This window comes from Aulostomus chinensis, chromosome 12 (assembly GCF_037954235.1).
Source record: "Aulostomus chinensis isolate RoL2024-O1b breed Wild chromosome 12, RoL_Achi_v1.0, whole genome shotgun sequence".
Taxonomy (NCBI): domain Eukaryota; kingdom Metazoa; phylum Chordata; class Actinopteri; order Syngnathiformes; family Aulostomidae; genus Aulostomus; species Aulostomus chinensis.
Genome location: NC_141331.1, coordinates 14,550,577 through 14,578,267, shown reverse-complemented (window position 1 = coordinate 14,578,267; position 27,691 = coordinate 14,550,577). Strand labels below are relative to the sequence as shown.

The 27,691-nt window shown below is 39.4% G+C and overlaps 1 protein-coding gene and 1 long non-coding RNA gene across 2 annotated transcripts in view; one reads left to right on the top strand and one right to left on the bottom strand.

Annotated features, from left to right (window-relative positions):
• Positions 1 to 388: 388 nt before the first annotated feature.
• On the bottom strand, positions 389 to 27,558 carry LOC147252164 (uncharacterized). Its single transcript, XR_015118731.1, has 3 exons — positions 27,399 to 27,558; positions 9,177 to 9,231; positions 389 to 624 (listed from the first exon to the last, which is right to left on the bottom strand). It is a non-coding gene; the product is annotated as an uncharacterized LOC147252164 (long non-coding RNA).
• rnaseh2b (ribonuclease H2, subunit B) overlaps positions 16,037 to 27,691 on the top strand; it is a 40,743-nt gene continuing 29,088 nt past the window's right edge. The window contains exon 1 of the mRNA XM_086220341.1: positions 16,037 to 16,123. The gene's annotated coding sequence lies outside the window, so the exon portion shown is untranslated. The remainder of the gene's footprint in view (positions 16,124 to 27,691) is intronic.

Here is a 27,691-nt window from a genome sequence, read left to right as displayed (position 1 = left end):
TTAAGCAGGTCATGTTCACAACACAATGCAGAGAAAAGCCTTTTTATTTCTTCAAGTGTTCAAACAGTTTTCAAAGATGACACATAAACGCTGACATTCTACCGAAAGGCAGAAGTCAACATCTGGAGCACAGTGACAGCGCGTCAGACACCTGGAGTTTTTGGAGTTAGTGGCACTGATGGGGAGTGGCCAGCTTTGCTTCAGCAGCACGATCAATACTGGAGGCTTCAGCTAGAGTCTTAACTCCAATATTTACGTGCTGCTACAGTAAAGTGACCTGCAAATCAGAGCGATGAGTCAGCGTCAAGTGTTAAAACCAGGCCAACAAGTTGACCAGGAGGTATAGTCGGGCGTTACTGCGGCAGCACAGTATGGTCTGCATCTCATTGTAACCCACAAACCATTCCGTGCTGCTACTGCATCGCCAGGACAGAGGCCGTCGTCACTCTGCGAAATAAACCCCCGTCATCTTCGCTGTCTTTCGCGTCCTCTTCTTGCGGTCCAGAGCACATGTCAACAGATTTCTATTATTTATCGGTTATCTACCTAAAAATGTTCAGATGAGTGTCATCTTGCAGATTTAGGTCGTCGATCCACTCTTAAGCAGGCGACCATGCTCTCCATCTGAAACACACAAACAACAATGCAGTTGTGAGAGGATTAATATTAAAATTAAACGTATCAGTGCACTTTCAGCACAAAAAGCTACAACATACGACCCCACATTGAACATCTTATTACACAACAGTGGGCCTCAGCGTGCTGCTGAAGCTCACGGCAGTGAGGTTTGCACCTTTAAGGCCATGGTGACCGGCCCTGCTTCGGCCCGGGCCCGGCTCACTGTCACAGACAAACCGCTAATAGATAGGGAAATATGGAGGCCCAAGATAGATGTAGTGTGAATTGTCATCGACAAACACCCGCCATACCGAGAGAGCAAATCCAGCAATCGTGCGGTCGCAGTGACATTAACTGCTTCACTGACGTTCACTTGCTTCAACTGCTATGCTTACTGGAAGAAAGAGGTGTAAAAGGAATCTGAATAAGCACAATACCCACCACACTCACACACCCCAAGGAGGGCTCTGCACCATTCATTGTCCAGGTTATGTCAGTGAGTGAGAGCACATAATTGCAGATTTCTGGTTCACCTATATTGGAATGCAGCACTCATTACTGTTAATAATCCATATTAAACATTTTTCAGCCTCTCCTGCCGTGACAAGCAAACATGTCGGCTGTCAAGAGCACCATCAGTGTCAGCCGTGGCTCTGTGCAGGCCAGTACAGTTCATCTGCACCACACGGGTGCACACCGGCATTACTGGCTTGCTGCGTCATTGTGTTTACTCTGCCTGAGCGAATAGGTTGAAAGTGCAGGCTAACTGTAACTACATGGTAAAAAATAAATGAATTTTGGGAGCTTCGATGCTGCTAATGAAAACTACGGTGCTGCTGCAAACAAAACATGATCAGATATATTGAGGTTGTAGATATGTTTAACGATACTTATAAACTTGGAAATGTTTTTCAGCTCATCTTAATTTAATTAGAAGCCATATTATTAAAAAAAAAACAAAATCATACAATGTCTGTGACTTACTATATAACATCCACAGCCTCCTGTGTAACAATCAAGCTTCTGACTTCTCGTGTACAATATTATGTCTCCATCAGTAAAACCCCAAACCTCAAAAAGGATTTGTGTAGTTCACTTATCCTTTTTTGTTATTACCCATTAATACCCCGCCAGTGTTGGCAAGTTATGTAAGGTCATCTAAAATAAATCACAGAAGATGTGCAGAGAAGTGCTACCGAGCATGAGCACATCTTCCCCCAGTTACTCATTAATGGCCATACTGTACCAGTAATAATAGAGTGGGTATCCAGCGGGGTTGCAAATTAACTGTTCCGTCTACCTACCAATGTGGCTGGATGGAGGGTCCCAAAATCGACCAGTCACCCAGTTACATGTCTTGATCAGCCACGTTTTGTGCTCTTATCTGCCGTGTGTAACTGCATATGAAAATATTATAACATGTTAATATTCAAGTATTTCGCTAAATAGGCATTTTCATTTCATACGGAAACTGTTTATAGTCTTCAGAAAAACACTATTGCTTGCACTCTCATACACACACATTAAGGGTGTAACAATAGCATGCAACATTGATGAAGTCACATCGCCTTCACAAGTTCAGTTCAAATGGAAGAAAGCAATAACAACTAAACCACAGCATACGCACAAGTTTCTTTTCATTTGTTCTTAAAGTTTCTGTTTGTTCCACACATGTTCCCCTCTCAGCTAGCTGGTACGGCCTGCAGTAACATATGAACAATGAACAGAGAACCCAGTGTTTCACACTAGTAGAGAGGACTATCTTAAAAGATTTTATTGATACATAGCGTTTATCGATGCATGTAGGCTGCAACGGTGGTTGGCTAAAGAAGGCAAACACGCTGCACTTGGCTCATTGTATTTTAATGAAGTGGTTGCTGTTAATGCCGTCACATGCTGAAGTTCAGTTAATCAACTGTAACCTGTGAGAACAAAGCATAAACAGAGTTGCCATGTTTTGTCTTCTCATTCCTAAAAATAATGAGGTAGGGCTACAGCCATCAAGTAAAGTATTCTGTCCATTATTCCACTAAAAAAATCCAGTAATGGTATATAAACAAAAAAATGTAACACTATATAGCCAGAAGTGCTGTAAAACACAATAGACTGACAACAATTCATCTTTGCACAGCCATTGTGGTACTCCATGGTTGTGCTAATGATGCATGCTAGCTAGAAGCTAGCCACCAGTGCAGCAGGTGTGGTCCCAAATTACAGTTCAAAGGCACAAATCAAATAACCAAGGTCATATTGATTTACGCATTTGACATACTCTTACATGTATTCATGAATCAAAACACATATTTACTGACTTTTATCCCAAAAAACACAATCATATTGATTGTCACACCTCATTTTCTCTGGCTTATCTCTTTGCTCCTCACCATTTCCCTCTTGCCAACAGTCTCAATGTACTTGTGCTACTTTCATTTTTGTCATATATATATAAAAAAAAAATCTAAACTTTGAATTCATGTTTTCCTGTCTGATCATGAAATATAACTGATATAAAATCATATATCCAGTTTTGTTTTTTCTGTATTATTGAGGCCATCAGTACTTTGTGTAAGGTTAAACAAGGTTGTAGGTGACCACACCACACTTACTAAAAGAGCAAAAAAAACAACAACGTATGCATTAAATTTAAATGTACCCGCAAACTGTTTATTTGAAATGTATATTGGCCTCACAGGCAAAGAAGTTTACATTCCGATCTAAACTCTACACTCACATTAACACTGGAACAGAATTTTTTGGACTTACATTTTCTTCAACTTTTTAAATCCAAAAAATTAATCTTATATGAAATTTGAGCAAACTAAAATGAATCAAATGTTCATGCTAATGTGACCAGATATGATCATCGGCCAGGATTAAAGCTCTCTCATAGAAAATTGGAGACGGTCGGTCAGGACCTTGTCTTACATTACACTCACACAGCTTTGACATTCAATGACGTCATTTTCAAATTGAACATTTGTAAAAACAGGAAAAAACAAACGGCCAGAAGTACCTTCTGGCTCAGGCCCTAATAAATACCCAAGTAATCAAGCTAGCTTTGCCGGCAACTCTGATGATGCTTGGGTGTATGGTTCTGTCATAGCCGTCTCTGATATGCATTTTCTGGATGGTAAACTACACCTTGGCTCTGAGTGCTCCACCAGGTGCGAAATACAGTGGCAGGTCATTGAGCAACTTCTTTTCTCTCTTCAGCCTAAGGGTTTTCAGTTGGAAGTTAAGTTTGACTCTGGAGTGTCTCAACCAATGCTGTCTTTCTGGTTGCTAGCATTAGCTCGCACAAATCTGAGGTGTTCTTCCGTATGAAACTTTTGCAGATGCCTAATTAAGTTGGGTGTATTGCACACAGCAACATTAATTCCACCCTTCGGAAAGCATACATTACACATGAGAAGTTGTCACTAAAATAAGGACATGGTGAGTTAGCAAACAGCTTATACTACATTCTCTAATTGCAGACTGTTTAAGCAACTAAGAAGACACCCCCCACACACCTACCCCATCCCAAAAAACAAAACACATGCATGCTGCAGTGCACTAACAGTACAGACCTGCAGAAACTCTGCAGTTGAAGGTAGTGGAAGTGTATCTGCAATGTCAGTCTGATAAAAGATATATAAATTATTATATCGATATTGGACTCAGTACCATTATCGGATCTGATTGGCAGCATCCCTTTGAAAAATACCTGCCAAGTATATCGAACTCTATATTTTTGAACATCAGCGTTGGCCCTCAAATCCATCAAAAGCCATCAACAATATACATGGAGGCAATGAAAGCTTGTCGGCTCTGCTGGTAACTCCAGCAACTTAAGCATGTCAGCCACAGATTCAACGGGTCCGTGTTCAAGCAGCACTGTACCAGCGTGCAGTCGGCATGGGGATTGAAAAAAAACAAAACAGACTGCAGCTACAAATACAACAGAAACGCCATCACTGTCCTCAGGGCTGGCTTTACTACAGCGACCAAAGATTGTAAACAGGCCCAGATAGAACACCCTGGAGCTGTTTTGACAACACTTGTCACTAACGTCAAATGTGAATTGCCAGGTGAGGAAAGAAATGAAAGATAAAAACCGAAAGGTAACTCCTCATCTCATGGGGACAGTATCAATCAGTGGATAGTGGATTTAAAAACCTGCGTGTACAGGAGTGTGTTCTGTTGGTAAGGAGCATGATTTATGCAAATACACAATTGAAATCATCATGTATGTCTGGATATTTCCAAAACTATGACAATCATGCCAGATTTTTTTCAGTTAAAAAAAAGGCCAGGTAATACTTCCTGAGAAATTGAATAAAATCTTGAAATACTTATCTCACACTGCAGAAGAAAATGAGAAGCAACAAAACAAAACACAAAAACTGGATCCAAACTTATATTGCTTCTTCCTCGTCTCATGCTCCACCCTTCCACCGGGTTTCATTAAAATCGGCTTGGTAGTTTTTGCATAATCCTGCTGACAGACAAACGGCACCAAAAACAACCTCTTTAGTGGAGGAAATGATTCGCTGCTTTTATTCTTTGGTTCAGTTTATATCTTTGTCACATAGTAATGTAACTCCAAGTAGGATCAGATGTAATGGTGAAGTCAAATACTAGGAGAGAATAAACACAGTCTATTCCAGCCTCAAACTAGCCAACCTTGAGGAAAGCCCCAGAGGACCAACTGGCGCACACTGCAACAATTTTGATTTGCTATTTTGCGCACAACACAAAATGTACAAGTTCTTTCATGAAAATGACCACACATGACATGACATGACAAGGTTTTAGCACAACTCCATACATAACCACCGCTGCTAAAATGCAGCAATCAAGGTGGACTACAGATTCCTCCTCTGTTACTGCCATCTCTTGCTAGCCATTTCTGAATGACCACAAGACAGCTGCCAGACAGCACCACAGAGAGCTCGAGTGAGTCATGACGTATACAACTGTAGTGTTGTCAGGAGACTGGACTGTTTGGTTTATGACATTAGGAGACTGGTGTTCCTAATACCTAATCTTGATATTTTTATGTAATTTTGGCATTTAAAACACACAACATTGCCAATCCATAAACATTACTTTAAAAATGCACATGTTCAATTATGATCTGTTGCTCCTTGATGACTAACGCCAGTGTCAGTATTGCATACAGTTGGGGTTGTTTCAGGTCGTCTCCCCCAACTTTCCAGGAGTTTCTGCTGTCTGTACACTAGAGCTGTGCATAACACATCGTTCATGATTAATACAAATACTCCGAATTACTATACCACGACCATTTCAAAAATTATTTGCTACCTTGAGTTTATACCCTGGGGTTTGATTTGATTGTTTTGCGCTCATTACTGCATTCTCATGTGAGCGGTGCTATTCTTATATTGTCATTTATATTGTTTAAAAAAAAAAATCCCATGAAATGTTGTGATACTCTTTTAGACCTAAATGAGCTCCAGCTTAAAAAACAAGCTAGATTGAAAAAATACTTAAGCGGCTGGCAGATCCAAATGACTAATATTAATTAAAAAATGCCTAATACCAACCTGGCTGGCCAATATTTGTAAGTAACCAGCCAACATTAGCAATTATTCAGCTGATATTAGCTGACTTTTCTCCTCCATTGCAAAGCAGCTTGGTTTCATTTAGAAAGTATATTCTTGCCCTTTTCTTACTCTCATTTATATATACATTAAGAATATCAGCTAGTTAATCCAACAACAACAAAAAAATCCCAATCCTAGCTTCAAAAATTAATAAAGTTTGTGTGTGTGTGTGTGTGTGTGTGTGTATATATATATATATATATATGTGTGTGTGTGTATGTATGTATGTGTGTATATTTGTGTATATATTTGTGTATATATTAGTAACAAATGTACAAGCAGACTTTAAAAAACACCTGTTAATTTGGTTGGTGCTTGTATGAGCGCGTGCATTGTGTAGCGTCTACACAATGCAGAAGGGAAAAATGCACAACCATGCATTTCTTGACTGACAGAATGCTTGGTCAGTCTTGATGTTGTCTTCTAAGATGTTTGTACATGCCTGCAGCTCATTTGCTCAGAGGCAGTAAGATGATTGTTGAGTCCCAGTCATGTGATAACAATTTTATCATGTAACAAACACAAATGCACCAAGATAGAAACAGGTAGGTTGTCCATTTTCCCTCAATGATAATTTCTTTACAAGTCCAGAAGGGGTATGACATCAGTGACTCTAACCGCTCCCATTTTTCCCTCTCCTTTAAGGGAACATGCCCAGACATGACATCTTTGATACTCAGGCAACTTTAACCCATTCCTATGACATTTGCTCCCTATACAATGGGCCTCAAAGAGTCACCTGACCTAGAGGATAAAGGTCAAGTAACCTTCTACACATCATCGGGTACAGGGACAAGAACATGACAACTCGTCACCTCTGCGGATCAAGTGGTCCAGGCTAGCCTTTCCTGGTTTGTCTTTTAGTCTTCTGCCTGAGACAGGTAGAGGACAGGCAGGGAAAGACACTTGGCTTTGCAATAACAAAAATAAATGAATAAAAATAAAAACAGAAAAAAGCAGTCTGATAGTTTATTTAGTATTTACAATACTGAAAGCCACCATGAAAACACATACCACAATAAGTTTGATTGCACGAACAAACCCCAAGTGTGCTCTGTCCCTGGCAAATTAACAGCCCACCATATCACTTGATAAAGGAGAATGGTACGGGTCACACAAAAACAGTCATTTAATAGGCGCGTAGTTCAGTTGCACCATCGACATGTGACACTGTCATTGTCACAACAGTAAACAGAACTGGCAGTAACAGTGCCTTCCAAAACTCTCAATACTCATTTGTGTTTTAAAAAAACACCTCCACAACTTTGAGACTAAAATTTTCATGACCATGTAATAATGGAGAAGTCTGTGAATGCATAAAAAATAAGAATAGAAAACCCATGTCAAAATAAACTACTGTAGCAGTATATATAACCAAAAAGAATGGCAAGCTATGTGGTCTCAAACAAAAACACTTGCTTAAATATATTATAATTTAGCAAGTTTTCCTCATCACTGCATCACTTTCATAAAAAGAAAAAAAAAATCCAAACTATAAATCAAGTCAAACAAAATGTAGGCCAAACTGAATAAAGGAAGAACTGTGTGGATGGGATGGCACAAAATTCAGCCAGAAAAAAGTCTTCCTCATTTTGTCTAATCTAAAAAGTCAATACACAAGTATGGATATTATCTAATCTGTGAATAAAAAGAAGTGGATATTCAATGATATTAGCTAAAATTTATTGCATTTACCCAGTCTTCACTCTAGCATCATCACAATGCAGGGAAAGAGAATGATCTGGGCTATATGAGTGCAGGGTTACTCTATCAAGACATTATTTGTTATCTTTTTTATGGACATAATGCAACATTTTTCTTAATCAAACCTATGTGATTTGTTTTGTTTTTACAGAAAATATGAAGATTATGGGTTGATTTGATTTAGACACAAATACTTGGTAACGGTTGACCGATGGTTCAGCGTTGAATTGCTTTATGCGGCGTACAGATGCAACTACGTGTGCCTCAGCCACCAACAGTTTCCATACCACCTAGTCTACACCTCCCTGGAAATGTAACTATGACATTTCATGTCATAATTACATTGCATTTTCTCCTAAGCATTTTCATGCATTTGTCTGATTCAGGCTCTATTTCAGCATTAAACTACTTTATGTAAACCAAATTGTAACTCCAAAACCTTTTTTCTAAGTTTTACCTGCCATTGTTTTAATTACTCACAGAAGAAACTCAGACTCATAGAAGTCGCCAACTAGTGTATTGGTGATGTAATTACAGGGTGACTCAGCCACAGCAGCATAGCGGTATAAAGTGCTCATCTACAGCCTCGGTCACATGCTTTAGTTTTGGCAAAATATCAAAGTTTGGGTGCAAATAAGTCCTTTACTTTATGTTACACGCTTGCACATGACAAAAGTTGATGCAGATTGGGCAGTTACTATTGAAATACACAAAATATATAAAACGAATTGGGAAAATTAGTTCCAATGATGAACAGTTACTGACTATAGAAACAGAGGGCAACACATCCAGCAGAAGAAAACCAATCAGCACAACCATAAGCAAGGCTGAAACGCAGAATGCTACAGGATAAAAATGCCTGGATCAAACTGGAGACATCAGATTTCATCATGTCAGCATTCACATAGATTCTACCTCGACGGAACTCCAAGTGCTTTACAATTCACAAATTGTCTCTCTCTCTCTCTTACACACACACACACACACACACACGAAGCTGCAATACAAGGGGTTAGCCTGTCAAAACTCACCGTAAAGCCAATATATTAGCAAGCTACTGTATTAGCTGGACTTACAAATGACATTTGACTTGAAAGTGAAAGGATGCTTTTTGCACACATCAATATACTGAGTCACACTGATACACTGTCAATCTTGGCATTTTTCTGGCAAATGCCTCACATTAATGCCTGTATCCACCGGTTTACTCTCAGTAGTATCAGCTGTTCAGTTTCAAAAACTTACTTCTGACTTCTTTAGCCCTGGTTGGTAGTTCAGAGTTCTCCACTGTGCTTGGTCTCTATTAAGAAAAAAAAGGGAGGGAAAGGGACAAAAAAAAAAAGGGATTGCATGCAGGTTAGTTTTTCGGTTGTTTGCAATACAGACAACAATGTTTCTTTGTCTAGGGCTTTATCAAAATTGTAACGAATTATCAACGGACTTAAAATCATTGTATTGTGATACATTTGTCAGCTGTATCCCCCCTAAATAAAAGTTATCCAAAATATCTACCAATACAACTGCTCTGCTTCAAAAGCCAAAAATCCATTTACAATGCTGTCACACCATGTGATGCAGAGCAGCAGAAACCAGAAGAAAAATAAATCCAGAGACTTTACAAAAAAATAAAAAGATTTATCAAACAGTTAAAAAAATGCTACAAAAGTATTTGTATTGAAAATGTTAACTATTCCTTTACATCATTGTGTATAACATAGGTCATACTACTATTGACAGTGTGTTTGTGTGTGTGTGTGTGTGTGTGAGAGAGAGAGACAGGGCTGAACAATGAAACCAAATGTAATCACAATATGGCCTGTAAATGGCAGGAAGGCACAATGTTTGTTAAAGACTATTTGTGTCAAAATACTATTATAAATTAAATATTTCAGTGTTGCGGAAACATCCTGCTTGCAGACCAATGAAAACATCGTTTGAAACAGATACCCTAGAAAAGTGACACCACTGTCATTTAAAGAATTTTTCAGTGAACATGACAATATATCACTTCTAATACTGCAAAGTATATTGCAAACACAATATAGTGTAAATAATCTCAGAATTAAAAAAAAATATATATTTTGCAACTCTACCAAAACTGACTTAGTTCATTTTGCTTCACTTCAGTTTTTGCTACAATTTGTTGGGGGCAAATAAACTGAAAACCATTTCTGTTATGACACGAATTCCTCAGTTTACACTGGGCCCACAGTTACATTCATGAGAATACAATCTCAACACTCCTGCATTTAAACAACTACCAAAGATTTTTGTTATTGTTTGGCCTCGCTTTGCAGTTGTTTACAGTGGGAATATGCTCTTCCCATCCACTAGTCCTAATTCACATGAAGAAAAGTGCAACAATATAATTATATATTATTAACTGCTTATTCGTCTCAGAGAGGGAAAAGGTCTAAATTTGACTGGTACCGGAATCAGCAAATAACAGTATCAGTATCAGACATGAAATGGTACTGTGCCAATGAGTGTACTTGCTTGAAAAAAAACAGAGCCAACAAGTTCAGTTTAAGCAAAAAAGCAGTAACAACTTTAGTACACTCATAAATTGTAAATAAAGTGGTTTCTTTAATCTAAATAGTATAAGGTAACATAACACGATGACATTACCTGGCTTGACTTAGTTTACTGTTATAGACCATGAAAAAGAGTGATGTGGTTCCCAGTGTGAGGCTGTGCCACCATCACGACCATCTGCTGATCAAGCTACTTTGTAAAATGGCCAATCAGTAATTAATTGGCCAAAGCCATCAATTGGTCAACCTTTCATACAATTACACCTCATTTCCTGTGCCACAACTTCTGACAGTGTGATAAAATGTGCTATCAGGTACCAGGGCAGCGTGCACACAGCCTGACACATCCATAATATGTGATAAAGCAACAGATTGTGATGAGATGTGGACTAGGAAAAATAAAAATTAAATTAAAATCTTATTTAAAAGCACCTGCACAAAAAATTATGTCCAGAGTGTGTATCTGTCTGAATTATACTAATGTTGGAAATTATTTTAATTCTCATTGCGGAATGGGATGTACCCCTGTTCCCAATAAATGCCAGAGCTGTAATAGTATGTGTTAATCCTAGAAATCCCCGTTACATTTGCACACCCAGTAAAACATATCCAGCAGGGCACCAGAAGAGTGACTGGGATTTCCTGGAAGCTGTAACAGTGTCATGTCAAATAAATACCAGAAACATTTGAAAACAAATACAGACTGAACGTATTTCACTAGACAAAATGAGCAGTGTGAGTCATTCTCCTGCTTCCCAGGTATACACCACCCTTCTATTTATTGTCAAGGTCTCAATGTGACCAGATGGCTCTTTAGGACATTTTAGTTGCACAATGTCTATCTCATTAATAAAAGGATCAGGAAAAACCGGATGGAAAAATAAAGATTTGGGTTGAGTAAATAATAAGTGAAAAATACAGTATAGCAAGTGTCAAACTGGTTAGATGAGAGCACACCAACCCTCAAACATGGCTGTCAGTCTGATCATTTTAACTTCATAAGAATGTGTCTTATAGCCGGGCAGTCCACATCATTTATGCTTAAGAATAATTCTGAGTTTCGCTTTGTTACTTTTTTTTGATAAAAGCATGGACACTGTTATAGGGATCCTCTATGCCAACCAGTGCTGCCTGTCATCTAAAATACACCACAAAGTGTCTGGTCAAATATTTAATCAGAACACACAAACTGCCATAATAAACAGTGTATTCCAACTGAATATTGTGTATTCCTAAGAAAATCCCATTTGGATTTATCCAGCTAATTCATTTGAGCTATCTCAAACTTCCTGCTTCTGCCACAGAAAACAGAGCAGCAATAAACAGGATGCAGACAAGGCAGTACACCACGTTACAACTTTTCAAAAGTCTGACTGGACGACTTGACCAATAGCATGCAAGACCTTTTTCCGAACACCTAACCTGATCAGTTTTAGATATCTACACCCTCCACCTTCAATATGGCGAATACTACATTTTTGTATTTTCAGACAATTGCTACTTACAGGATCATCAAGTAGGGCTGAGATTAGAACCCAAGGTCGTGCGCATGTTGAAATGTGAATGCACACATAAGAGCAAAAGAGGAAGCAAAGATTAAGTGAGTTAAATGACACACCCATAGACTTTTGCACTAATTACACAAACAGAGATTGTGGTGTTTTCTTCCTATTCTCACTTATATGATTAGATCAAATACATATACTGCCTTAACACTGGTCCACGATGTCAAAAATGCTTATTACACATTACAAAGATTTCCACCCTTAAAAAAAAATATATTTAGGCTTTTCAAGTTACAATAGGTATGTTAAAGTGTTCACTGTTTTACACAGCAACACATACAAAATGAACAAAAAAAATAAAATAAAATAAAGAGCATTTGGGCTCTTTTGTAATTTTTGGCTGGAATCTAAAAAATATATATATTTACATGTAAATGCAGACATTGATAATGTTTCAGTGGATTTCACCACATTTGGTTTTAAGAACAACAGCAATACACACACATATCAACTATAACCCGACCAATATATTGGCTCTTAATAGGTTGATCACTGACAAAACTTTCCTGGTCAATATTTTATAGATAAAATACCTGATCAATTTGGCACGTGTTGTTCTCCGTGTAGATAAGATTACTTTGCGGTCTGGTGTGTTAAATTAGCTCAACTACGAGAACACTAAAATACTGCTCCTCCTGTGTGCATGTAAAACTAGTAACATATTCAGTTTATACGATAAATACATTTATCATTTTGATTACTTTTGCTAATACACCCAATTTCTAGTTTCAAGCACATTTCTGAGACTGATGAAAGAGAAGGGTCAGTGTGTGTATGAAAATATCTGTTCTCCCTGCACCCGAGCACACTGCACAACTGGGAGGAGTGTTACATGCTTACCAAAATTCAGGGTAATAAAATAGATATGCACAAGGAAATTCAAACCAGCCACCAACATTTTAAGATCAACATAGAATGCTCACATCCAGCATCCTAAATGAAAATAGGCTGGTGCTCGGAAATGCAAACATTATGCATGTGTCTAAAGAAGTACACTCTTTCCATGTTAAATCTTGCTGCCAGTGCTGGCAAATGTTATTGTATTATTACTAGAAATTTAAATATCATGCAGAGAATTGACCAACACTGCAACAGCTGATGTGCACTTCCTAAACATGCTGTCCCAGTCTGTAGGTATTTCCATCATTATACAATAAGACAATATAACGGAATAGGCCAATTTTATGCTCATCTGCAGGCTCAAAAAAATCTTTAAAAAATAAAATAAAATAAGCACTTGGCTGTAGGAAAATGCACTCGTAATTTAAGCTTCAAACTGACCATCCTAATGTTCACAGCACATGATCTTATTTTACCAGACCACAAAATCGCTGACTTTTTTTCATGGACCTGACACCCACAGACTACCACTAGTGTATCAGTCTTGACTTTGAGGCTAAATGGAAGAGAAAAAAAAATTTCACAACGTATCACTTGTTTTAAATACTGAAGGTGAACTAGAATAAGCCCTATTTTTTTTTTTCCTTTAGAGTTAATATGAGCCTGTGAAACAACTGACTGGCATACACAAAGCCATGTAATAGCTTTTCGTACTGAGAGATCAAAATGAAAGGCCAGCTTCTGGAAAACAACCAACAAGGACCCGTGGAAACCTGTTCCCATCACAGTGAATTTGAATACTATAAAGTTTGTGCTGAGTGGTGCAGAAAGGAGGAAGAGAAGAGTGGGGGGTTCTCTGCAGCCTGGCTACAACACATGTGAGCAAGTATAAGAAGAGAGGCACAGTTACACCAGGAAACGGGGGTGGGAGCCCATTTTGCCGGAGGGGTCTGAGAAGACAGAGTGATGAGTCACAGAATGTCATACAGTCTGAAACAGCACAACGGTGCTCCAGAAACAGAGTAAAAAGGCAAATACCAGAGTACAGAGGGGGTGATAAAGTAGACCTGTAGCACTCCATGGAGAAGACCACAATAAAAACTGCTAAAATACACCAGTACTAATTTGGTAATTACAGGCAACAATTTTGTAGTGCCTCCTGAAAAAAAAGGAGAAAATATTTACTCCTATCTGACCCGTATGAGGACAATAGATACCCGTTCTAAAAATAGAATACATCTAACACATATGAAGGCTCTTTATGATACAATTTGACAAGAGTCTGACCACGTCTCCTCTACATTCAATATAACACATTGAAACCTGTGTTAAAAATCAAAAATGGGTCCACACACACACACACACACAGCTACCGCAGCTGATATTGTAAAACTGATAAGAGATTGTTTCTAATAACTTAATTTGATTACAATAAGCAATTATGCTGCCTAAACTCAAATAAGTTCTTAAATTGCTTTTTAACAAACACACTGACACTAAATAATCACATTTGCTTTTTTTCTCTTCGCTTAAGTTGAGGGTCCAATAGTAATTAAATCAATGGATCAAATTAAGACTTATTTGATCTCTCATATGAGCTGCTAACAGCTACTTGGGCTCATTTTGAAGACTGATGTACTTAGCTTGACAATATTTTTCAGTATGCATACATCAGAGTGGTAACTGAAATGTTAACAGTATGACATCAAGCTTTGAATTATTTCATTTCCTATACAGTACTTTCACAGCAACATGGGCAATGTGAAAAATAATACTTCTCAACAGCAGCAGCAACTTAAGCAGCTTATTGACACTGTATATCAGCAGCTTACTTTAATCATTAACAGACTGATGTTTTTAAAAATGATGTGAGTATGTCAAATAGGAGCACGTCAGCTTATATGTTCCAATATATGTATGTAGAGTCAAAAGCTTATTTCGGTTAAATCTAGGGTGTCTTTCCATTTTAAGTACACCACCTAGTGTAAATAAAACTTTTTTTTGTCAATGAGAAATATCAGATTTTGCTGTAGAGAAATGTCCTCCTCCACATCTTTGCCCTCCTATGTGACTGTGAAATACATTTCCCTCAAATCACATTCATTGCAACTAAATACCCTCTAAAAAAAAGAATAAATTAACAAATCCTCCATGTAAGTGGTTGGCTGGCCGTTTTATCATGAAAAGGCTGAGATCATTTCAAATACATCTATGCCCATGCATAAGTTATATTAACATTCTGTGACACATATAGTTTAACCAGAAATGCAAATCTGTACCTTACTGAAACAGAATATGTATGAATAAACACAATTCTGGGGGGGTAAAATATATTAGCAAGCACACAGTGGTGTGACAAGATTAGGGGGGAAAAAAGGCAGGAAAAATGGACACCTACAGGATCGCCTGTTCTCAATGTAGTTCACTTCAATTAACATTTTCTCTTTATAAATTTAAATATGTAAATTAAAATGTGGACACTTTCGCGTTTAAATAAAAGCAACACTGTAAAAAGACAGGAAGGCCTCGTATTATGTAACATATTAAACCGATCTCTCCTTAGAGGGAAGTGGAGGGGGCGGGTTTAGACGCACAATTATAAAGAGCCTATCTTTTGCTTTTTAGTCGTGTTCATAATGAGCAGCATACAAACATAAAACCCCTCCGGTAATTAATGATTAGTTCCGTTTTTGCCTCCATATACTTAACCAGGGTAGCAGAGCGAGCAGGAAAGTGGAGGCTTGCAAAGGCAAAAAGACACAGAAGGGGGGAATGACTGAGAAGCCACAACGATGAATGTAAAACCAGCCAGCACCACGTTTGAGCCTCTCTTTCTAATTCTTTAAATAATCAACGATAAATTCAACTTCATTGCATTGTTACTAGCTATGACAGCTAATCGTTAAGCATTTAACACGGCTATAAAAGCCATGGAAGTTGTCACTTGGCAGAGAGCCACGTCGATCATCAAACGTTAATCTCGTAACTTTTCACAGAAACAAACATCAAACACTGTTCGAGTCCATTATCTGGTTCTGATCGTCGTTCCTGTATTTTCATAAAGAACTGACACCAGTACGGTAACAACCACTTTGCAACACAAACGGGGGAATAAAACCAACCCTGTCATTATTATTATTAAGGTTAACCGTTGCCTGTGAGGTCAAACAGCGTGACGTTTTCTATTTGACAACCGCCTGCAACAACACACAAGTAATTTACCAGCCCTTGAAAAAGTCTACCGTGGTGCGAGGTAGGTAAAATTCAGTCACCATAAAAAGCCAGTATATCTATCCAGGTCGCTCGTCCTGTTTTTTTCCCTCCAGTGTGGGCTCTCCGTGTGCATTTGTTGACACTGCCGACTGTGCCTCTCTGTGGCTCGAGCCTGGCAGCTTTTGCACCTCCCGCTCAAAACTGGGATGCAATGCGAAAAATAGTCCAATATAGTCCAACTTTTGTTCCATAAACCCAAACTTATGTGTATCGTCCGTAGAGAATAAATTCAAATCCATTCTGTTTTTTTCCCTCCATTACGTGGATATTTCCTCCTGGGTAACGGACCGCCGTATAGGCGCTTTTTTCTTACCGTTACAGCGCAGCAAAGTCAGGAGTCCCTCTCTACGCGCTAGCAAGCTAAGCTAGCAGGCTAGCTGCTGCGAGTAGAAGCTCGCAAAGCTGGCAAAATGACTAACGTCTCCCCACAACGATCGGACTTCTCCTTTCTCCGTCTCTCTTCTCATTTAATCCGTTACTAATGACCCAATGAATTATATGAAAATATTTTATGGCTGCAAATACCTGTGTTTCCGCTGAAATTACGCGAATTCCCCTCTCTAAAAGCGCAGTTAAATTTTGAGCGCTTGGTTTCTTCCCCGTCTCAGCAACGGCTCTGTCTCCGCAGCATCCTCTCTCTGCAGCTGCTGAGGCAATCGCTGTGCACTCGAAAATGGCGCCGAAAGATACACTCCTCATTCAAATTCGATAGAGCCTCCCATTCTCCCCATTGGCTGAGTGCCGAGTGAACTCCGAGCAGATGATTGGACGCTGAAAATGCACTCTCGAATGATCTCGCAGCCCAAGCAGAGAGACGGGTTAACCCTTTAGGACCCTCCAGCACTGACACAGGAACCTGAAAACCTTTACGTACAAACTTGTTCAACCCAGAATTACAGCAATTGAATGAATGCTTGGGGCCTTGGTCATACCTCTGCACTGCTATCAACACAATTGACCTTAAATAAGTTAAAATATACCACTAAATGCTGACGTGAATTCAAAAAAAATATCTAATGCAGGTTACAATAAATGCCACACTATATACCTGGAGACACTAATAAAAAAGCAAAAATAAAAATGTGGACCGAAGAAACATTACAATTGCATCTGATTACTTGGTTTACTATTATGCCAGCTATGTGTTCTTCATAAAACATGTGGTGTACCCAATTAAATTCATGCCTTTATTCCTTAGCATGCAATGAGAAATTCCGGAATTTCTTTACAACACATATATTTAGTAGATTTGTTGTTGAAACATACATTAATTCATCTTAAACCTTTGTTGTGCATGACACATATTTCGGCCCCCACATTTGTTACCCATATAAGCACAAAGCTGTAATCTCGGTCATCATTACCCTCTCCATTTTCCCAGTGTGTGAGTGTGTGGACACTTGTTCACTGTATCTCTCTTTTCAACAGCTTATCTTGCTGTTCTCTCAGGTTGACCTGCCCCCTCAAATGGTAGTGCCACAATGTGCCACAACTAGAGTAGGTCATTTCTGATTGGTTGTTTTGTCTCTAATATGATTGCTAGTGAGATTACAGGTTACTAGGGAGAAGGGAAGCACTGGTAGAATGGTAGGCAGTTCCACAGCCCCACGTAAATGTTTATTAAATTCGGACTAAGTTAATCATTTATTGCGGCACTTTGTGGTCTATCTATCTTGCCACTGGCACAGGCTAATAGTTTATGTGCTAACCAAACCATTGGTTACTTAGCTGAGTATCTATCTATCTATTTATCTATCTATCTATATCTATCTATCTATCTATCTATATCTATCGTTCTATCTGTCTGTCTGTCTGTCTATCTACTCTATACGTAAGTTTACATCATGAAGTGACATTAGTGATTAAGCTAAATGACACAAAGTATTTCCTTTTAAGAAAATGAACTAAACAATGCATCCAAATGTTTTTGAATGAAAAACATGAATCTAATATCTATCCAGCCAGCTGGCTTAGCGATCACTGCTAACCGACCTTTAGCATGTTTTATAAGCTGTTGCGAACACATGCTTTCAAACCAAACTAAATGCCTGATTTACTTTCATCTACAGGAACGATACAAAATTCTTGAGTAGAACTACAGCATGACATTTTTTTTTTGAAGATTAAATTTTCAATCTAGCCAGCAGCCATTTTGACGTCTCAGCAGGGTAAACACAGGTGTAACTGATAAAATTAATTATGGTCCTGTTCTATTTCATGTGTCACAGCCATTGAAGTGACTCAGCATACACAATACCAGTGCTCTAGCAACTGAAATGGAACACAGCCATATCTAAAGTTATGAATTACACCTGTGTTTACCCTGCAATGACAGGTCAAAATGGCTGCTGTGAAAAGGCTATTTAGCTAACTACTGGTTATCCGGAAGAGCTGAACTAGCTCAAAAATAGCTAGATTGAAAGCAGTTAGAGCATCAATGCAAGAAACCATCTGTATATAAAATAATCATGACTGGAAATATTGTGCCTAAATTCTACCACGGTAACAGATAAAAGCACTATCAATTGGATAAGACACAAAACAAGGGATCAGAAACTTGCTATTTCTAATGTATAGCTGAATTTGTGGCTTTGTCTTAGGATTACTCTACAAAAAAATATTTTTTGACTTCAAAATGTGACTTCACACATTCATGGGTGAAGCACAAATAGGACTCCAAGCTGTTTTTTTTGTTGTTTTTGTTTTTTGAGAAAGCTGTAGATTTTTTAATCTTCAATGATAAATGTTCATAGCACCAATTGAACTGAGCTCATTCACAAGCTCGGCCCATAGTTATTCCCTATATAACAGTAATGGCAATCTGAGAGTTGCTGCATGGTTAAAATACTGTTCTGCACCCAGATGACCCAGATTTGATGGTTTCGGCTGTCTGCTGTTGCACTTTCACTCACTCATTACAATGGACATCCTCAGTTAGATAAAATATATTTGTTGTTTACATATAGCCAACAGACATCAACAAAGCCTTTGTTCCAGCATTTCATATAAAAATAATTGGGGTGACTGTTTAATATAAATGTTTGAAAAGTTTTGTCTCCCTCAATGTATGCTTTTCTTTCTCTCTTTCATTTTTATACAATGGCACATGCTGTACAACAGTAAAAAAAAAAGATCCGAAAAAAGTAAATGAACCACCTTATTTGCACCAGAGATGATAAGAGTGCAACATCCAGTATTAAGGGTGTTATTAAATAAACCAAGAAGATGTGAAGCAAATCCAGAGGGGTGTCATGAAGTTTAGGTAAATGGTAAATGAAAAGCCTCAGCCAGCAGTTATGCTTTCCATGCTTTTCTCCAGCATAATGTGGGAAATGGTTTGAAAGACATTTTCAAAAGTTGGCGTTATGACACAGCTTTTTTTTTTTTCTTGTCCTAAAATGCTGTGACATCAAGTTGCCTGCTTTAATTTTAATTAAGCTTTCCTCACAGTTGTCCCATGTTTCCCCCACCTCCCAGAGGGACTTGGATATCTACAGTAGCTGAAACGAGACACATTCCTCAACTAAATTATATGGCATAACCACTTCTTGATTTAAGATTAGCTTGGCAACACTGCATGAGTACACACACCACTGCACATGCGACGGCCAAAGCAGAGACGGGTTTGGCTCTGCCGCTATAAACCCTGCTGTCGTCATACCTACTGTAACATAGTATACCTCAGGCAAGTTAAACAGCCATTTCATCCCAATGCACACATAGTTACACTACATAATATTCACCTGTTATATCAGAAGGTGGGGAAGTTATTCTTGTTCCAACCTGCTACTAGTTGAATGTTAAAGTTTCCTACCCTTTTTACTAGTGCTAAAGATATTTATTCAACATTTATAGCACACAATTTACTTTCATGTAGTAAAAACATGTTGTTGTTGTTGTTGTTGTTGTTTTTAACATCGGAGTACAAAAGCAGACCAGGAGAGAGAGGGCGCCCATTGTGTATGCATTCTGGTGTAGTGCGGACAATGGGAAAGAGAGGAAAAAAAAAAACTCACTTGTTTACAGATAAACTGGTTTGGACAGGAAGCCAGTAAGGAGGAGCTCTGTGTTGTTTAACAGGCATGTGGAGAGGCAGGGATGAGCCAGCAAAAACACCACCGTGACCATACGGAAGACCATGATGCAGTTCTCAGAGACATCACGAGCACACACACACACACACACACACACACACACACACACACACACACACACACACAGATCAACATATGTGGACTACTTGCATATCAGTCACGCAGATACTGTGAAAAGATGAAAGTCAGTCCTTCATCTAACAAAGTGTTCAGCAACATTGTTTAGTAACACAAATGAAAAAGATAAAAAAGACCCTCGTGGGTGTGTACGAGCGGTGCCAAACAGTAGACAAGTTGAGCTGGAGTGAATACTATACAGTTCATCCTGCATTGTGTCACCATCACATGAGCACACACTGCCTTCCATTAGCCAGGAGATCCTTATGACTCACGAAAACACAAGTCACATGCCACTATACAAATGAACCATGCTACTCAGGCTGGGCTGTTATCCACACACACAGCAGCTTTTTCGCAGGCCCAAATGAAACCACATCATAATGCATCTCTTCATCAGGAGGGTTGAGAGGCGTAGATGTACTGAGCTCTAACGTGCCTTCTGCTAGACAAGCTGAACAAGAGCCAGCGTCGTGTATCACAGTGTTTGGACACAGCAGGCCGACCTGGCTGCAACATTACCATGCTGGGGCAATTTTTAGTTTGATGTAATTTGATTTCATGTTAGATGACTTTTTGGGCCAGAGGAAGGCTGGCTGTTACTCTTAGCTGCTTCTTATTCAAGGAGTTTTAAATATGTTCACACCATCACCACACATGGGACGGGATTTTTAAAACATTGCGTGTGACTGTGCAACAGGAAATGATAATGCCAGACAACAATTTAGCCACACACTGTTTAAGAAGTGAATGGATCAAGTGTGTTGCCCCGTAGGTTTGCAGTCTTCCATTTTCAAGCCTTTAGGTTTGCCATCTTGGCTTTTTGCAACCGGATGAGACCACATTCTGATGAGAGGTGGGTCTGACTGAGAGACCGATAGGTAATCGTGGTAGCAACTAGTCAGTCACAACGCAGCTACGCCCTAAAGCACACCCTAGCTTTATTGCCTATTTTACTATAAGCTGAACCATAATTTACTGAATGAACATAATGTTTAATTGGAGAAGACTTAAAACTAGTGATTTAGACTATAAACCTATTAGGAAAATATTCACTGCGCTAATAAATCAAGCGAGCATTTGGAGCCGTTGCAATTTAACTTCTTTTTTGTAACCACAGAGATCGCCCCCTGCTGGCCTCCTTCAGAAATAAAGCAAGTTTCAGTTTCACTGTTCAGGCCAGGAAGCTCTGATCATTCACATTTACATCTTAGAAAAGTAAATGAGGAACTTTTCCATCAACTGGTTTGGCTCAAAAAAAAAACCCAGCAATGCATATTTGTGTGAGAAGATTGCAGTGCAGGCAATGTTAGGCATGGCTGTAACAAACAGAGCAGTAGAAGAAGAGTCGACTTGGCCAGCTACCGCTATCTATCAATGAAAAAGGGAGCGAGGTCTTGAGGAATTACTTTCCTGCTAGCTATTGGCCATGTTGTGTGCTGTCCAGGGACAAATAGCTGGTTAGTTAGGTGAGTTACAGATTAACTAGGTCGGAACTTATTCCAAAAAGGTGTTCCATCTCCCATTTTACCCATTTACTCTTTTTTCTTTGAAAAAAAACGTAAAAAAAAACACCTGCAATCTTTAAATCCAACTTTTGTAATTCGATACTTCAAAATGTGCAAAAAAATAGATGGATGCAAACACAACTAGTGTGACTTACAAAGACAGAGGGGCGGGGGAGCTCACATAATATAAGGATAGAAAGAAAAAGAGTATTTCTGAAGCAAAAAAAAATCTGACAATCTACAACCCCCCCCCCCCCCCCCCCAAATCTGAAGAGCTAGAATAGTTGGTAGCCTAGCTGTAGAGTGATGTCCAACCACAGAGGTCAGAGTTCTACCTTGAGGGGTTTCTGTTGCGTTAAGATAAATGAGCTTTTCCATAATTTTGGCGAGAAGATATTTAATAATGTGACTCGTACATAGTTGTACAGTCACTAAATCACGGCACACATCAACAGTGTCATGACAGTGAAACACTGCATCTGCTTTTTGTAGGAGTTTGGGAATTTAATTTTCAACAAGATGATAGTTGTTGAAATACATGTGATACAGAAATATACTGTGCTTTCAATGTTACTGAAGGTTTCACTCAATCCTTCTGTAGGGCTGAATATTGTTGAGCAGCAGCAAAGACGGGACCTAGATGATACACAGAGGTGATTGAATAATTTGACTAGAATAACAGGCACTAGCACTTGCATTTCACTCTTGTTGAAACAAGAACATGCCCCGATACCATAGAGAGGGGTAAAGAGCAAAAATGATTATTATTTTTAACACCGTCACTATTTACATCAACAATAGGTGGGGAGCATCAAGGAAGCTTTTTACTTCTCATTCAATCCACAAAGTGCAGTGAGGGGAAACCAAGCTATTGTCTCTTAAATTTTCGGAGTAAACTTTGACCTGCGTGAATCTACACTGGTCTTCCACCTAAGTGATGCAAAGATGGGACCGATCATTTGAAATAGTTTGCAGTGTAAACCAAAATGCAAAGAAAAAAAGAGCAACACCTCGAAGCAAACTTGAGAGCAGGCTGGCGATCTGGACGTGGACTATTCCCCTGTCGTGGTCTTTAGAGAACACAATGAGCCCCGCTGAGAGCTCCAAACTCCAGCGAGACTCTCCATTGATGTCTCCCTGCTTCCCCTCCCCCTCCCTCTATCTGACATCTGTAGCAGCTGCCCCCTTGTGCTCCTGTCAGCAGGGCTGAAGTGTGTGTGTATGCACTCTGGTAGAGGTGGGAGGTTAGTGTGGGGCGTGTTATGACACCTCCCCCTTTGGAGGGGTCTGGCCTGCACACTTGTGGAACATCACATTTATCAATGGCTAATAGTCACTAGCAGGTCACCCTGAAAACACTACAGAGACCTCTGACCTCTTTTTAGCACAAACACTGCAAGGGGGGGGGGGGGGGGTCACATTAGCTGCTGCACCACAGAAGACACTGGACACCATCAGCCATCATAGTAAAACCTTTCACACAAGCCATGTCTTCACTTACTCCCGTGACACGTAAATTTCCAAGCTTGAAGTCAGCTTGATGCTAAACACATGTCACATGCTGCCAGCATGTTCAGATATTACAGCACAAGAAGGCCTTTTTCTTGAGCCTCTGTATAATGGCAGATATTCCCACACATAGCGCGCTAAACTAGAGAGTGGATCTCTTAGAGCACTCCAGAATGGTGATACAACTCAGCGACAGACGAGGAAAAAAACACCAGTGCCAAGGACAGAGGGAGAAATAAAGGGTTAAATGAGGGGAAAGAAAGGTAACCTAAGGTGAGCAAAAGGAGTTTTCTCTGGATAATTCATCTAAAACATCCAAATTGATGAGTTCTGGTAAAATAAGGAGCCAGAAAAGGTTGTCTTACCAACACTGACATGTTTTTACTCAAATTCTGTGTTTTTTTTCTTGAAAAACATGTGTAAAACAACTTTTTTTTCCAGACTAAATACAGTCATGTGCCAAAACCCTTAGAGCAATAAAATTTAACCAATAAACTCTGAGCTGTGTCTTGCTGAGAGTCAAAAGCCACTTTCACACAGAGATTCTGCAATACTGCAGTAAAAATGACCCCACCATTATGCCGCCTTGCTTGTTTACACAGAGCCAAAACAATACCAGCGTTTTCCATAATCAGAGGCGTGAAGTGCCACACAACAGCGCTGGTCTAGTATGACAGCGTCTCTCCGTCTCAGCTTTTACATAGACATCGATGCGGTGCTGCAACACTGTTAGAGGTGGAACTGATTTGTACCCCCCACGTGTCAAGAAAGAGATGACCCTAAACCAGCAGGGTGACCAAGAGGCCTCAAATAATAACTCACGGAATGGTGGTAATAATGGCAACATTTTTCCTACAAGTTATTTAACTGTAAATATTAAAACAAATTATAATGTTTTTGGCAATCAATATATAAATGAGAATTTAGTATTTGCTTCGGTATTCATTCCTGCAGGAAAGAGTGGATTCACCCTGAGCGCAACTCAATAAAGAGACAGCGACCAGATAATATTTATGTACACTAAAATGCAAATTAATCCAAATAATTCCCTAAGAAATATGTCGATCCTTCATGAATCAATTCCAGAGTCTGAGACGAGGACTCACTGTCCTGCATCCTGCTGCCTCATTCATGTGTATCAATATATGCCCCGATAAGTCAAGAACTATTTACATGTAAAAAAGAATATAATACACACACGTCAAAAGCCTCCCGTTGAGGCTTTAAATGGACATTTCTTTTTTTTTCTCCACCAGGGAGGTTATATGCTTCATTTCCATTTGTTTGTCTGTCTTTGTGTCAGCAGGATCACACAACTACCCGGTCAATTTAAATTAAAGTTGGCGGAGGAGTGGAGCCTGTACCAAGGAAGGACATATTACATCTTTGGGGGGGGTTATGAATTTTTCCACTAATTTCCCAGGATTTTTTATTCGTGCTATATGCTCTCTGGTTGCACTTGTCTTTGTCTTGTAGGGTTATCCTTTATATTTTTTCAAGCGTTCATTTTATCTTTTCACTCAACCTGGACCGATGCTGTGTTTAAGTTGTGGCATGTAATAATATTTTCCAGTCCAGATAACATCTGAAAAGCCCTGAAGCTTTTGACAGATTCTTTCAGTTGCATTCATGAGTCATATTTACCTTGTTGACACTCATTTTGTTACCAATCAGCATTAAATAAAAAGTAGCTCTTGTTTTTATTGATGACCTATATGAGGTATTTCTTCTCCGAGTGATACTTAATAAACTGTTTTTAACACACATTTGAAAGTAGCGGAAGACTTCACAAGACGACAATGGACAGAAGACACGTTTCACTTTCAGAGACTGTTCTCTTGGCTTTCTGGTTAAAAGTGACTCTTCTTGTGTAGAATGACCTGACCATGTCGTAAAAATTGTGTTAAAAGAAGAATTGTGACTGATATTTTAGCTCTACTAGTAATCGGCGAGGCTTATACTTGCATTATTATTAGAATTTTGAATGTAATTTTATTTTCAAGGGAAGACTGGATTATATTCATATAAACAGAGGAGTACATTCTCATAATATTTCATTTGAGACAGTATCAATGATTACAGTCGACAGCATTTACATGATATAACAGTGTTATCATTTTTTATTGTTATATTTATCATTTAGCATTATCATAAAACAGGTTAATATAACTGTAACGATGTACTATATTTTAGAAAGGAAACACCACCTTGCTGTAAAAGCCATCTCTAACACACTGTCTCTCACACCGCAGCCCTGCGTATGCTCTCCCCTGACTACCTCTCATGTGTTTGAAGGAATTTGTCGATCTTAAACAAAGAAGCTACCTGCAAATGTAACAGTGAAGAAGATCGTGCGCCTCAATTGTCCCATTTTCACTCAGACACCGAGGGTACGAAAGCAGTTCTGATGATTGCAAATTAGAATCTGTTAAGTGTCAATACTCTTTAGAGCAGTGGTTCTCAAATTGGGGTGGGGGGTGGGGGGCTTTGTGTACCTCTAGGGGTACTCCGTAGTACTGCAAAGGGTATATGAGGACATTTCTATATTTAGAATACAATTAAATAAAATAATAAAACAAAGCATAGGCCAGAATCACTACACCCTGATATACACACATGGATGAAGCTGAACATGGCCACAGCTTCTCCTTTTCTATCCAAAAGATAATGATGCTGTTACCAGGATAATGAATATATATACAGTACATTATTCTTTTTAGGTCTTGAGAGGAGGACCTTTTCTGTTTGTTTGTTTGTTTGTTTATTTGTTTTTGTTTACAAGGGAGACAAAGAAAATGGTCCGGTGGGTTGAATGAGGTAACAATGCAGCTGTAATAAGAGGGTAGTCCAGAAAGCCGTCGGTCAAGAGGGCAACCGGCAGAGGAAATGGCTAAGAAACATGTTTGAGAAGCACGGCTTTGAACGCACCATAGCATCAGTGGTTCTAGTATTAACCTTCCCATCACTAGCTGGCATATGTCTGGAAACACTGAGTTTGAGTGTATATGCAGTGATATACATGATATTTTAATGTTGTTCTATTAAATAATAGGATATGGTCATAACACAGTCTCAGTCTGTATAACTAGTAGCACTGTGTCAATATGAGACTGTCAAGAATTATGACAAAGTCTTCAAAAAATCACTCTAAATCTAGTCATTGTCTTGCTCCTGGACTATAAATTGAGAATTCCTGCGGAAGTCCCGCCCTAAACACTCCACTGTTGTACCTGGATGATGTAACCACTTTCCAAATATAGCGTGTTGCTGATGGCTCAGCGGCCTCTCTATTGGACGAGGCGGCTGTCCATCTTGGTGACGTTACCTCGATCGTGTTATTATTGTAAACAGCCCGCCTGCTCTCCACCGACGCTCGAGCCGACTACTCCATCCAGTCCTTTGTTCATGCAGCGAAAACACCGACGCGACAAAGCGGATAACCGTCCGCCCAAACTGCCCGTTCACCCTCGCGGCAAAGTTGTAGTCTCAATGAAAAGAGGGGTATTCGCTAAAACACTCTCCTAGCTCGGGTGTGTTGGTCGATAAGCTGGGGGTCTTCACGCACCCGGCGACCGCTGAAGGGTGCTGCATGAATGACAATAATAAACTGCTACTGTGGAGAAGACTTTCCACGGTACATTTGTGTGGAACTCGATGACTGTTCACCTCACGCAAGCACACACACAAAAAACAACACACACAATGAGTCCACATTAAATGGAGCAAACACACACATACACACACACACTCACCTCAGGTTGACATCCTCTTACATCTTCAGTTATTACAACAACAAAAAATACAACCATTATGTCATTTAAAAAGCAGCGTGCACCGCGGCATCACCCGCTATGAATATGTAGGCCTATAACTTCTATTCTAGCCGTCAGTTCGACTGTAAAAAGACTTTACTTTGTGGCAAATGTCGCAGGGCATCGAACTCTTTCTTTTTTCCCAGACGATGTAACTCGTCAGGAGGTCACACACACACCAAAAGTTGAAATGACTCCACTGACTGTTTACTTACTCGACAGCCAGGATGCGTTTCGGAGCGATAGACCGCATCCCCCCTCGCTGCCAACCGGCCACCGGTGACACCCTCACCTCGACGTTTCCATCCAGCTCCAAGTTGACGACAAGCTTCCATTCTCCGACTAAGTGCAGTTTCAGCAAAGCTTCAAGGAAGTTGTTTCTTTTGTTCCAGTATTTTTGGTTGCGTCAATGTTGCGAAAAGGGGGGTGGGGGTGGGGGGGGGGCGGAGCGGTGGATACACAGAGCGACCGAGAGACAGAAAAAAAAAAAAAACATCTGAGCGCGCCG